General features: G+C 52.5%; 1 protein-coding gene across 2 annotated transcripts in view; it reads left to right on the top strand.

Moving 5' to 3' along the window:
- Positions 1–14,151, top strand: part of MGLL (monoglyceride lipase) — an 89,236-nt gene that overhangs the window by 20,495 nt on the left and 54,590 nt on the right. The gene's annotated exons all lie outside the window — the stretch shown is intronic.

The raw sequence follows: 14,151 nt of genomic DNA on the forward strand, positions 1-14,151 counted from the left end.
CCAGTTCCAAACATTGATCTGGACGTTGGTCCCCTAGGAGCCCTTCAGTGTGAGAACCTTTTCAGAGCTAGCAGGGTCGAGGCTGCCAGAAGAGGCCTCTGAACAGATCATACATGTTAATGAAGGGTCATAATCTCCTGGCCTCTTAGAGTGCTTAGCTGCTCGGCCACTGAAGATAAATCATGCTCGACGTTGCACACCCCCCAAGGTGGAGGACATCATTTTGAGGCATGACATGCCTGGTGTTGGAGGAGTAGTCATCTCCATGTAAGTTTGGTCTGTGGAAGGCAGTTCTTCCTCTCACTTGGGGGAAGTGGCGTGTTCTCTGCAGCTCTTGGTCATATGGGAGGAGGGCAGACATGGGGGAGGCGATGAAGCTGTGCAGGTATCCAGACAGTACCTCTGCTCATTGCATTTTGGTCGCGGGGGCTGCTAGCTGTTCTGTGCCTTGGGCTCCCACATTGGGTCGTATTTGCATTTTATTGGCAGGGCATGCATGTGAGGTAGTAATGCCCTCTCTGACCAAACTCTTTGTCATTGCTGTTGTTTCCAGTTTTATTCAGCTATTGTTGGCATGCATCACTGTATTCATAAGGTGCATAGCGTAACGATTTGACTCAATATGTACTTCGAAATGATGACCACATACGGTTGGTTAACATCCCTCATCTCATATAGATATAAACAACAAGACAGGGAGTTCCTTCATGGCTTAGCGGTTAATGAACCAACTAGCATCCAAAAGGACATGGGTTTAATCCCTGGCCCTGCTCAGTGGGTTAAGGATCCAGTGTTTGCTGTGAGCTGTGGTGTAGGTTGCAGACGTGGCTCGGATTCTGAGTTGCTGTGGCTGTGGCCTTAGCCGGCGGCTGCAGCTCTGATTCAACCCCTAGCCTTGGAACCTCCATATGCTGTGGGTGTGGCCCTTTTAAAGACAAAAACAACAACAAGACAAGTTTTTTTTTCCTTGTGGTAAGAACTTGGGGTTTGCTCTCCTAACAGCTTTCCTGTGGTCATTCAGCCTTACGACCGTGGTCACCATGCTGGGCATCCCAGGCCTCTTATCCTCTAACTGCAAGTGTGTAGCTTTCAACCACTTTCCTCCAGTTCCCTTCCTCCTACCCCCCATCTGTGACAACCACAAATTTGATCTTTCTCAAAGTGTTTCTTTTTTTGTTTTTGTTTTTTAGATCTCACATGTGAGTGAGATCATATGGCATTTGTCTTTGTCTGTCTGACTTATTTCACTTAGTATAACGCCTTCAAGGACCATCCATATTGTTGGGTAGAGTCTCAGAGGCTGGACTCTACCCCCACCTTAGTGCCCCACTCTCAGGGCCACAGTTGGGTTGTAGCCAGCTGTGCTCCTAACCACGGGAAGGGAAGGAGATCTGGGGAGTGGCAAGGGTGTGGGAGCCATGTGTATCACTTCCATGCGGGTCCCGTTGGTGTGAGTGAGCCATGCAGCCACATCTGGCTGTGGAAAAGTGAGCCATGCAGGGCATGTCTGGTGGCCCTGGGTCAGGGCAGACTGTTACACTGGAGAAGGTGAGCAGCGCTTGGGGTGAGGGCTTTGCATCCAACATGAAGACAGCTCCTCTTCGTGGATGTCAGTGTTGGGCAAGCAGCAGAGTGCTCTCCGTTCACTGTCACCACATGGGCACATGGTTGTTTACTCCTTGAATGATGATTATGAAACCTTCCTTCAGGGGCAGCTCTGTGGGGAGGGTGTGGGGGCTGCCGGGAAGCCCAATTCTGTGTCTCTGCCTGGTTCATGGCCTAGAGCTGGGCCAGGAGGAGCCAGAAGAGCAGACGCCAGTGTCACTTGTGTATTACTCCCGTTCGCTGACTGTCTGCTCCAGGAGGGGACTAGTGCCGTCACTGTAGTCACATATACTTGGCAAATGCTGTTCATGGCCATCCCCTCTATGTGCCCACCCCGAGACGGGCAGGTATCTTCCTGCTGCCTCGGGCTTGAGGACCATGGGGGGATGCACAGAGCACGGGTGGATCCAAATCCTGCTTCTGACCCTTGAGATTATGGATGGGCAACCTCTGCTCTTTGGGCCTCAGTTTTCTCATCTGCAGAATTGGTTGCTTATGTCAGATGCTCCTGGGAAGAATCTGCTGGGGATAGCAGGTTTGTCTTTGGTAAATGGATGCTCCAGACATGTGTTCCTTCCCTCTGGCTGCTTCTGAGCCCTGGTCCCTGCGAGTCTGTTCTGTGTGTTTGATGCTGTCAAAGGTGGCCCTGCCCATCCCTTCAAGTCTTGCCTTCCTCCTGGGAGCCCATTGTCCTGAGCCTTGTCACCTATGGCCCTGTGACTCCTCCCATCTCCTCCCTGCTCCGCCCATGATTTCTCTTGACCACTCCCTGGCTTAGCTGTGTCACCAGTCATGTCGGCTCACTGTAGGCCACCCGAACCCTCTCTCTGTGGCCAGAGTGCTCTGGGAAGGCCTGAGAGCAGAGATTTTGAGGATGGGCAGGGTACCCCCACAGGGGACAGAGCCCAGCAGAGGTGCAGGGCTGGGAGCTAGTCAGATATGGGAGCAGAGCTGTGGATAGCTTTTAGCGTTAACAGGATAAAAAGCTGGAGCTTGTGTCAGCACAGATTGCAGTGGGAGGGGCTGGGGGCAGGGTGCAGAGTGGGAAGCTGTTGTGATCAGCTAGGTCTGGGACTCAGGGCCAGGGGTGGTAGCGGCGGTGGGGCGGGGGGGGAAGGGGGTGCCGAGAACACACATGAGAGGTGAGGCCCATCTGAGGAGTTAGTCCCAGAACTCCTTGTCTGGAGACTGCAGGGGCAGGGGGCTCAGCCTCAGAGATGCACCTGGGACTCAAAGCAGAGGCAGAGCCCCAGACTGGCCACCTTCGACACATGCCCGTGATGTGCAGCCAGGAGTCACTTGTGCACCTGAGACCCAGAAAGCCTGTGAGGAGGCCATGCTTGTCTTTCCACCTAAATTGAAACTTCCCACCTGTACCCAAACTACTCTCTGCCAGGAAGAGCAAGTTTTCCTCCAAACCTGATGAAATCCATCAACATGAGGAGCTGCTGCTCTGTGCCAGGCATTGTTCTGAGGGATGGAAACAAGGAGAGGGCCGTTTACTGGCAGAAAAATAAGGGCCTATGGTGATCAGAGGCTGTAACATAGCCATGCCTCAGGATGGGGAACTCAGAGGAGATTGTGACTGATTCTGGCTGGAAGGACTCGGGGGCCATGTGGCCTGGGCACTGCAGGAGGGGCAGGAGCCCATTGGGCCGAGAGGAGGTGTACATGGCTATAGCATTGCAGACCATGTGGTTGGTAGGCTCATGCTGTACCAGGAGGCCTCCACCCTGTCAGTGACCAGGGAAACGGCAACAAAAACCACCATGAGCTTCCACTTCACAGCCATTCACCTGGAAAGTGGAACTTGGTGTTACCAGGTGTTGGTGAGGACCTGGGCAGAGGTAGACTGGTTGCCCTTGGCAGGAATGTGACCAGTCATGCCTGGTGGAGCTGATAATGCAGTGACTCCGCCTCCAGAGGACAGAGATGCCCTCGCTCGTGAGCACCAGGATTCACAGAATGGCCACAGAGCATGACCTGCAGCCATTGCAAAGTGAAGCCAGTGCAAGTCTCCATTCATGGAGGCTGGATGGGTATGGTGTGCAAGACTCTACATAGGAGTTCTGTACCATGGTGCAAATTAACTTCTGCCACACACGTCCTCGTAGGTGAAACCCCAGCACATTGGACAAAAGAACAGACACAGAAAGAACGGCCTAATTAAATTGTTAGATTTTTTTTTCTATTTGATAAAAGCTAAAACAAAGGTGAAACAAAGCAGACCATCATTTACCTGCCCACACAGGTGGTTAAACTATGAAGAAAAGAAGCAAGAGAGGATCACAGGGGTCAGGAGAGGTGGTGGCTTATGGGGAGAGGAGACTCGTGGCCTGTGGTGCCAGTCATGCCCTGATGTGGTATCCATCTTTTTGTTGTGATTATTTCATCTCCACTGGTAAATTCGGTGAGAAATCCCACAGGCCTTGCTGATCCAGCAACACTGACCTTGGTGTAAGTGGCATTGAGACTGGGAATTGAGAGAAACGAGGCCTAGGAACATGCTGGGGAGGCCCTGATGTGCATAGAAAGACTAGATTTTGTGTTGTTTTCAATTTTACATTGTTTTTCTAAGCTGGCGTATTAGGACGTTAATGATATTCAGAACATTTAAAGTCTTAGATAAATAAGGAATTAGAGACGATCATAATAAAAGATGGTCCGAGATCAGTCTTTTGGCCCCAGGTTCTGCTTGAAGAGGGCTTCCAGCTCAGAGAAAGGCCACGGTAAGAAGGTAAGCTCAGACCCGAGTCCTGAAAGGTCAGGAGTCAGGAACTCTTGTGCATCTGGCAGACACTTTTCTTTGCCTGCAGAAATGAAGGCTGGGGGCTGGGGCAGAGCCAGACCCAGGTCTTCTTGGGGATAGCCATGTGGAGTTGAGGGGTGAGGGGATCCAGCCAGGAGAAATTGGAAGAGACCCAGGAGTGTGTGTGCTGGAAGCTGAGTGGAGAGCAGTCTGGGGACACGTCATCTGCAGAGAAACAAGGACAGCGGGGGTAGGGCGAGGCTGGTGCTTTCATACAGATTGCAGGTTCCCACGGGCTCTACAGAGTAGGTAAGGCTGGCATCGGGCAGACAAGGGGGTGGGGTTGGTAAGTGTCAAAGGAAAGCTGTTAGTGGCGTAATAAGTTAGATGTTAAAGTGCATCAGACTGTCCTTCTCTGCTTTAAGCTGGTTAATGCTAGATTTGTTTTTGCACATTTACATGAAAATACACCTGTGCTATGGCTTGTGACTTCCTAGTTGACTCACTTCTGAGCAGGCCCATGTTGGCATTTAATTATCTTTGCACTGGGAATCCTTTGCTTAGTGATGGGTTCAGTGCTCGAACACTGGCAGGCCCCACACATCCCAGGGCACCGTCAGGCTTCCATGTCTCACTGTTTTGAGGGTTCTCTGATAATGTTCTCTTGGTAGCCCAGGAATCCAGGGGGCCTGGTCTCCATCTCCACCCTGCCGTGTCCCTGCTGTGTGGTGGGGAAGTCTTCTGTCTGCTGGATGCCCAGCTAAAGGGTTTGATGTCAGATCCCGATTTTGTAACCCACATGCAATAGTTCCACAGTGCTTGTTTGTGAAGGCCTACACAAGAATGTGAAGGGACCAAGAGCAGGTCTGTTGACTGCAAGAGCCTGTGATGACCTTGTCCCAGGGTAACTGGAATTGAAGCTGCTCAGAACCAGCCTTTTCAAAACCAGGGCCGAGGGCAGACATCCCATCTAGAGCATGGTGCCAAAAAAGCTCAGGAGAACAGGGAGCTGTGGTTGATTAGTGATGCCTGCTCTGAGTGCAGGAGGGGACCTGTGGTCTAAGTATTGCCTGTATACGTCCCAGGTGCAGCAGTGCTGGGGGCCTTCTTAGGTGTTCTCTTCACTCTCCAAGCAACTCTGGAAGCAGGTGGTGCAGCTGTCCCATGGGAAACTGTTTCTGCAAAGATGATAGGGAATCGAAAGGAGGATCCAAAATGAAACATGCAGTGTCATTAAAATTGTAAACTACAATTACAATTGTAAGTTGTAATTATAAATTTATAATTACATTGTAAATAATGACCAGTTTTAATATATATGGAGAGGGAGACCCAGGAAGGAAATACATCATCATGTTCATGACAGTTACCACTGTGTGGTGGATTATGGATGGATTTTATCTTTCTTTAAGCTTGTCTGTATTTTTCTACTTTTCAGATTGACCCTTATTCCTATTTTAACCTTACATAAATTATGTGTGTAGGCATGGGTGTGCACATATTTTTCATATGTGTGGCGATTTGGCGGCATGCTTTGTCACCTCAGGAATTCGCTAGGCGCATTAATTCCTCCTCCTCTGGGTAAATCTTGGTGGTCCAGAAGGGCCTTGCTGGACCTTTGGCTTCATCTGGACTGGAAGATTGGGTCAAGACCCTCACAACCACCTCTCACTTTCTAATGCTGGACAGATCTTGACCTGCAGAAAGGATGAACAAAAGAGGGAAAATCACTAGGAATCCAAAAGACTTAGCAGCCCCCAGAAAGGAAGCCTACTGAGGGCTCAAGGAAATATCATGCTGTGAGGGAGTGTTGCTTCAAGGAATTTAGAGACTTCCCAGTAACTTCCAACAGGATCCAGAAAGACATGGCTATAAAACATTCAGGAAAATGAGAACGGGCACTACAGAGAGGGAATAAGCTGACATCTGAGAAGACTCTGTGGGGCCCAGGGTTATTCCATTCTGGGAGGCGAATTGTACATATCTAGTGCACAGTCTAGCACCATGCACAGGCACTCAAAATATGCTGCTCTTATCATTTAAAAATAAAGTATATTTATGTTATAACCTACACACATTTCCCATCATTCTAATGTTTTAGTAAGTTTGGCATATGAGGAGTTATGCTAAGTGGGATCGTTTTTTTTTTTTTTTTTTTGGTCTTTTTAGGGTGGCATATGGAGGGTCCCAGGCTAGGGGTCGAGTTGGAGCTACAGCTGCCAGCCTACACCACAGCTCACAGCAACACCAGATCCTTAACCTCCTGAGCGAGGCCAGGGATCAAACCTGTGTCTTCATGGATACTAGTCAGATTTGTTTCCACTGAGCCACGACGGGAACTCCCTAAGTGGAGTTTTTGAAACCATCCATCCAGCTGTGCAGATCTGGCACAACAGGCCCTTCCCTTCCTCCCAGAGACACATGTGGGTCTCAGGCCAAGCCCCTGCTATGGCAGTGAAAGCTGCTGAAATAGCTGAGGCCCGGGGTGCTGCAGTCCTGCTGTGCACCTGGTTCCATTCTTGTTGCTTTATTTCTCTGATGGGAGCCATTGCAGGTAGCAAGTTGTTAGCTGGGGGACTTCCATCTAGCTGGCGACTGGGGATGGAGGATCCCTGCAGGCTCAGGTGGGCTGTTAGTTACCATCATAGCTCCCTAGTCACAGTGTTTTGAGTCATGACCCCCTCGTGGGTTTGGGTCCATTTTTGGCACAGGTGTGTCTGCTTGTTTGAATCAGACATGTGAAACCCCAGATACACAGAGCAGAATACCAGGAGGTGACCTGCCTCATAACCGAGTGGTTGTCTGGAACAGTCTTTCAAGGTGCAAGTCCCCGGGCATGTTCTTGGATGACTTGACTCACGTAGTGCCCCCTTGTGCCTTAGGGGGAGAGGAAGCCTGTGCCCTGTGGCCAGGGTGGTTCTAGGCATCTGAGGACACTGCTGGTTAAGCTTCAAAACACTTCTGCAAAGCTTCTGTAGGTTGTTTGTCCTCTTTTACAAGGGCCTACTTGAGGCCGTGGGTACTTTGTCAGATAACTGGAGTTAGGGGGGTAAACTCAGGCAGAGCTGAGTTTCAGAGCTCGCCCCACTCAGTAGCTCTAGTTTTCTCTATGCCTTCCCATCAAGTCTTACAGAAAGGTGTATGTGGACCACAGCTGTGTTTTTGCTGTGTTATTAGCCTGTGAGATAACAGTGAATGGATTGATTTAACACAAGTACCTTAAAGGCAGATCCATGGCTATGGTCTCCATGGAGAGGGATATATGGATTTGCACCCATGCTCTGCCCCAGGCCCAGCAAGGTGCATGTCAAAGGACGGGAACCCTGCCTCCTGCCCCTCCATGAGGATGGAGCATAATAAATGGAGCCAATAACTGCATAAAGCGTCTCCGTAAAAGTGAGGAAGGAACTCCTGGCCTCAGGAGTTGAGGGTGGAATGAATGGATGTCCTGAGGGTTCAAGAACCATTCAGCTTCATGAGACTACAGGTGTGAAGCACCTCACTCAGCAGAGAGTCACCTGCTTTGTGTGTTGGGGTAGGTAAGAGATGCACAGATGCTTCCAGCGTAAACACAGATGTGCCCAGCCACCACTGTGTACAGCGATCATGGTGTGAACGTGAGTAGGCCATGGTCACGCTGAAGGCTGCAGAGAACTTTGACACGGGAGGGTGCATAGACCAAAAAAGGGAGGGAGGATTGTAGATGGTGCTCTCTTTGCTGGGGCATGTGGCCGTGCAGGACCAGCTTTTGGTATCCTGGATCTGACCTTTCGGGTGACCCAGAATCAAGCCCATGATCAAGGGTAAAGCTCAGAACTCGGGGAGGTGGGGAAGCCTGGTGGTCGCCACTGGCTTGTCTTACTTTCCTAGGAGCATTTTGTTTTGGGTGGGGGCCATACACTTCATTGAAAGGAAGAGAGGAGTTCCTCTTGTGGTTTACCAGGTTAAGAACCCCACGTAGTGTCCATGAGGATGCAGGTTTAATCCCTGGCCTCACTCAGTGGGTTAAGGATCCAGCATTGCTGTGAGCTGTGGTGTAGTTCTGGACTCAGCTTGGATTCAGTGTTGCTGTGGCTGGGGTGTAGGCTGGTAGCTGTAGCTCCAATTTGACCCCTGGCCTGGAAACTTTCATGTGCCACGGTTGAGTCCCTAAAATGAGAAAAAAAAAAAAAAAAGAAAAAACCAAAAGGAAAAGGAAGTGAGGCTCACCAAGGCTTCCCAGTCACATCTTCATTGGGGACCCAGCCACACTCTGCAGCAGGGGAAGGGAAGAGCAGGTGGCCTGGAAGACTTCACCCAGCTAGCTGGGTCACATCAGAGTAGGAGGCAGTGTCCACGTCCCCAAGGTGGGCCCCAGCAGCCAGTGGGGGGTGGGGAACTCGGGAGGAAGAGTCCAAGCTTCTGGACCAGAGTGGCTGGCAGGCAGATGTCCACTGTGGTGGGTGTTGGGGTGGCAGGGTGGGTGACAGGGGAGAGGTCCTGAGGGAGTGGGGAGCGGGTAATGGCAGCACCAGGTGTTACTCACTGGATCTTTGGACAGCGTTGCTCCAGGAAGTCCAGTGGTGACTAGTGATGGAGGGCCAAGGACCAGGATGTCAGAGCTGTGGGATCAGAGCAGACCTCCAGTCGACGACCGCCAATCCTCAGCTCCTGCTCAGGGCGAGGCCTTCTGGATGTTGCCTGACTAGGTACCATGACCTGGTCACATGGCACCGTCCCCTTACTGTGCAGTCCCACAGCTGCCCAGAGTACTGACTCGAAGGCCAGCCTGGCTGGATTGAAAACCTGCTGCTGTGTGAGCTCAGAAGGGCTGCTCAGCCTCTCTGGGCTCACTTTTCTCAGCCATGCATTGGGGACTTGCAGCACCCACCTTGTGGGTTGTTGTATGCTGACTTAGGGCCCAGTACTCTCAGACTAGTATCTGGCCAAGGTAAATTTCAGCTGTGGGTGCTGGCATTAGGGCTGGCTGACTGCACCCCTCATCCTGCTGGGTTATTTTCCATAAGTTTTCTTAGTCGGTCCTCACAAGGCCTGGGAGATGGGTGTTATCGATCTGTTTCACAAATGAGAGGTCTATTTCTAGTTCCCTCTGGGAAGTTTTAGCCCCCTTCCCTGCTCTGTTCTATTTCTGTCCTTGCTGCACACCCTCCGTGCTGCCAGAGCCCTGCCCGGAGACAGAGCCAAGTCCTCCTGGAACTCTGGAAGGGGAGGCGAGCGGATTTGGGCTCCTGCTGTAGTCACGGGGAAGGGGGTCCAGCCCCACCTCACAGTCCCCTCGCAGGCCTGATGACAGATGTGCCGGGGGAATTTTTTAAGCCGTAGATTTGGCAGTAAGAGTGGCGGATGTGGATGGTGCTGTGAGCCCTCGTGTTTTCTAAGTGGGGTGTCTTGGAAGTAAGCCCAGTTCCCAAGAAGGCAGGTGGACACTCCCCACTCCCTGCATTGGGGGATGATCCGAGGGTCAGTGGGCTGGTGTCCACAAAGGCTGCTATGCTGGGTCAGGTGACCCCACAGAAGCGGCTCCCTGGTGGTGGGAGCATCCGCTGCATCCCCTGGGCCAGATATCTCTAGGAAATCCTGGCCTTTCCAACTGTTTCTTGAGCAGAACGGCTCTTCAGCTGGGCACACCCAGTCTTCCTTGGAAGAGTCTGGCCTTGCTGGGAAAGGGTGAGCAGGACAGAGGAACACTTTGGCCAAGCAGTGCCCTCTTATTGCCCCCAGTGCCACATGCAGGAGGCCTTGTGTCCACTCTGAAGATGTGCAGTCAGAGGTGGGAGCAGGTCCCAACTGAGTCCTGTAGGAAACAGTGGGGGCGTCTCTCGTGGGGAATTGTTTGTGTCCTGGCACTGGTCTCCACCTTTAAGCGCTGGTGAGGTTGCTGGCCTGTTTCCTGCCTACCCTTCCAGGGGTGTCTGCACAGTGTGGGTCCATGCATGGGCTCACTATCCAGCGTCCAGTGAGCGAGTGAGGCAGAGCAGATGACCGGAGCTGCAGAGCTCCTCTGTGTATTTTCTCATCGATTCTCTCATTTTATCTCAAAACCCCAGTGAGGAGGTGCCAGTGTCCCCACTTCACAGGGGGAGAAACTGAGGCCCACAGAGGTCCAGAAGCCAGCTTACAGGGGCAGGGTGGGTAGACCCTCTGTACCATCAGAGAAAGCGGCTTCACTGAAGACAGTGGCGGCACCGTCTCTGTGCAGCCAAGATGCAGAGCATCCATACTTTTCTTGTTCACCTCACAGAGCCTTTGTGTCCAGTGGTTTTAGGCTTATCCCCACCTTACAGGTGAGAAAACCAAGACCCAGAGAGGCTAGTTACTTAAACAATGAATAAGCAGAATGAAGAGAGAGTCAGTAATTTGATGGAGGGCGGATTGTGCTTTGTCAAACCTGGGCAGGGACAAATGCTGACGAGTTCTGCAGTGTGTGCATCTCCAGAGCTGTGTGAGCTTTATTGGGAGCGGCCCCACCTCCCAGGGCTGCGTGCCAGGCAGGCCATCTGCTCCTGAGGCTGGGCCTCCCCTCTGACAGTCGCCTTCTCCCGGAACAACCGGCTCCCAACTGGCTATAGCCAGTAAAGAAGTTCCAGGAAAAAGATCTTCTCCAGCCCCTTCTGTAACCTAATTTCTGCCACTGTGGGTATTGCCATGTCTGCATAAATGGCCCTGCTGATTTTCTGCCACCGTTCTTTGTTGAGATTGCAGATAGCAGGGGGAGGGAGGTCACGTTCCTTGGCATCTGCTCCCTTGTCCCCCGTCTCCCTGCTCTGTTGTCCACAGAAGCCCCAGGGCTTCAGAAGTCAGACCAGATCACTGACCTGCCTGGTACCATCCTCTGCGTGGAGTACCCCCAGCTCCTTGCAGCTACCCACCCACCCCACTCTCAGAGTTTGTCTTGGGTCCCCACCTCGCCCCCACTCCTCGGAGCAGCATCAGCATGGGAGGCCTTCTTTCCGCTCCTAGGGTGCGCATCCTGCACAGGACAGCTCCCATCCCACCGATATCTCTTCCTCACCTGCCTTCCCAGCTGACACACTCCGAGAGGCCTCCCTGGCTGCTCTCTCCAGTCCAGACCAGGCTCCCCGTGGCTCCTCTGCTCATGGTCCTGCTGATAACACACACTTATATACCTGTTCCCTGCTCAGGGTCTGTCTTTCCTGCTAGGCTGACAGCCGTGTGAGGGCAAGGGCAATGCTGTTTGTCCTCGTGTCGGGGGGGTGGAGGTGGGGCTGATGTGTGAGTCGGTGTCTCTGGTTCTTTATCAATCAGAGGACCATTGTAGCCTCCATCCTGTGGGCGGTGGCTCAGAGTGGCCAGGTGCCTTGCCCAGGGTGCGTGCTGGTGCCCACGTGGACTGGCCCTCCCCAGCTCTATGGTCAGTGATGTTGCATTAATAACTTGAGGTCTGCTGTGGTGAGAGCGTTTATACCATGAAATTTGGCAAATGCCAGAAATGAGGGCCACCCCTTCCCCCACGGTCATTAAACATTTAGCAGCACATCCTGATTGGCGTGTCTGAGGCTGGGAAGGATGGGAGGCCCTCAGAGGGGATTGGTGGGATGAGGGTGTAACCACAGCATCAGCAGCTTCATTCTGAAGCAGGGGGAGGTCTCTGCAAGGGTCAGAGCTGAGGGGTGCCGAGATTTGATCTTCACTTTGCCAGGCAGATTCTGCAAAACAAAGAAAGGCTGGAATCCAGGACACAGGCAGGTGTGAGGAGCGGGAAGGGAGACTGATGAATCAGACTTGGAGTCCAAGCAGGAGCTGAATCCAGAGACTAAGGGGAGCCCCACTCTCAGTGGCAGCAGCTGGGGACCAGCATGAAGCCAGGCCAGAGTGTCTGTCTGCTGAGGTGCCTGTCCTGGGTCTGGGAGCTGAGCCTGCACGTGCCACCCATCTGTGCCAAGGAGGGCAGCAGGGGGCCTCTGCTACCTGCGGTGGGATGGCCATGGCAGTCTGCTTGTTTCCAAAGGAGCGGCCTCTGTGTCCTCCAGATAGAACCTGTGGTTTACCCAGTATGTCTCGCCGAGAAGTAAGTGGCTCCAGAATGGCTAGAAGTCTTCATACCAGAAGAGCCGCCCACTCACCACTGGACGTCCCATGTGGCATCTGAGCAGCCTTGTTGCCAGAGCTGCATGTGGTGGGGGTGTCCCTTCACCTTGACTGCACAGTGGAACTGCTGGAGCGCTCTCCCACCCAGAGCAGGTAGGCAAAGCTCCTTCCGGGGCTAGGACTCAGTCTCAGCACCTTGGAAAGCTCTCCAGGTGATGTCAAGGCATGGTCAAAGTCCAAACCAGGTGGAGAAGTTCCCCTAGCCTTAAGAGCAGGCCTCTTCCTACATGCAGCCCCCAGGTGGTTCTGCTTACAGGCGACTCCTGGCATGGTGGCAGCAATGTCCTGTGCCCCTCCTCTGGGTGCTCAGCAAGGCCCTGAATCCCTCCTCTGCTCAGTGGGCCCTGACCACAGGGAGAGGCTGGCTGCTGCGTGACCTGGCTTGTCCATCTGTGTTAACTGTGGGCTGAATTAATCCAGCAGCTGCTGTGCTCCCAGGAGATATTGAAGTGCTTGAGCTGTCTTTTCTGGGAGTGTAGCCACTTGTGCAGATGGGAGATGACAGTGTTGAGAGGTTGCAGCCATGCTTCTTGGGAGCTGAGAGAAATCCCATCGGCCGATCCCAGAGTGTCATGTGGGCAGATGTAATCTGCCTACATTGGTGTCTGATCAAGTGGAGGTGCTGGACATTGAATGGAGCAAGGAAGAGGATGTGAAAGAGGGTTTCTCAAGTGTTTTAGGGAAAGGCAGGGAGGACAGGTACCAAAGGAAAGCGAGATTAGTGCTGGTGCTTTGTGCTCTGCTTAAAGAATAAAATGTGTGGTCTTGTTGCCTCTCCACATCCTGGCAGAGTGGAGCTGCAAGAGAGTACAGGAGTCTCTTTGCTCAACGCAAATGTGCCGCTAGGCTGGTGCAGCTCTGGGACCTGCCAGCAGCAAGGTGGACAAGGCTTCTGGCCTTTTGATCTGACTTCATAGTGGAGGAGAGAGCCAGGGACCAAGCCAGCCAGGAATGAGCAAACTGTGATATGTGGTGAGGGCCTGGTGCAAACAATAGCAAACTTTGATGTCCTATGAGGCCCCAGTGCAAACAACAGCAAACTGTGGTGTGCAGTGAGGCCCCAGTGCAGGTCAGAAGGCCTGAGGGAGGGAGGCTGCCTTTGGTGACCTATGCCATGAGCCTCTGGCATGAGGTACAGCCAGCAGTGATCCAGGGAGGGGGGATCAGTAAGGGTAAAGGCCCTGAAATGGGAAGAGCTGGTGCTGCTGAAGAAGGGCTGGAAGCCCCTGTGAGGATGGGCAGTGATCTGGAGGAATGAAGGGACAGGATGACTTGCCCCCTGAGCCCACTGGTGGCCTGATGGAGACCTGGAAGCCAGGTGGTGATGTGCTCTGATCTACATTTTACCAATTGCTATGTGACTACTCTGATTGTCACTCTCAGCCGTAAAGAAGGTAAAGCACAGGATTATTATGAGGATTAGAAATCTTGTGTGTGGACTTAACTGAGGAACTGACACAATGAATGCTCAGTGAAGTGGCAGCCCTTCCCCCCTCCCCCTCCTCATTATGAGTGTGGCTTACAGCAGCCCTCTACCCCTTGTCTGAAGGGGACTCTAGATGCTCCTGGTCTTAAGCTAAGAGTAGAAGTCCCAACAGTTGTGTGTTCAAGAACCTAAGTGCCTTCCAGTACCCCATCCACTGCTGGGTGACTCTGGGGTAAGCTGTGGTGTGAGGGGGGCATACCAC

The sequence above is a fragment of the Phacochoerus africanus genome, chromosome 1, assembly GCF_016906955.1.
Source record: "Phacochoerus africanus isolate WHEZ1 chromosome 1, ROS_Pafr_v1, whole genome shotgun sequence".
Lineage (NCBI taxonomy): Eukaryota > Metazoa > Chordata > Mammalia > Artiodactyla > Suidae > Phacochoerus > Phacochoerus africanus.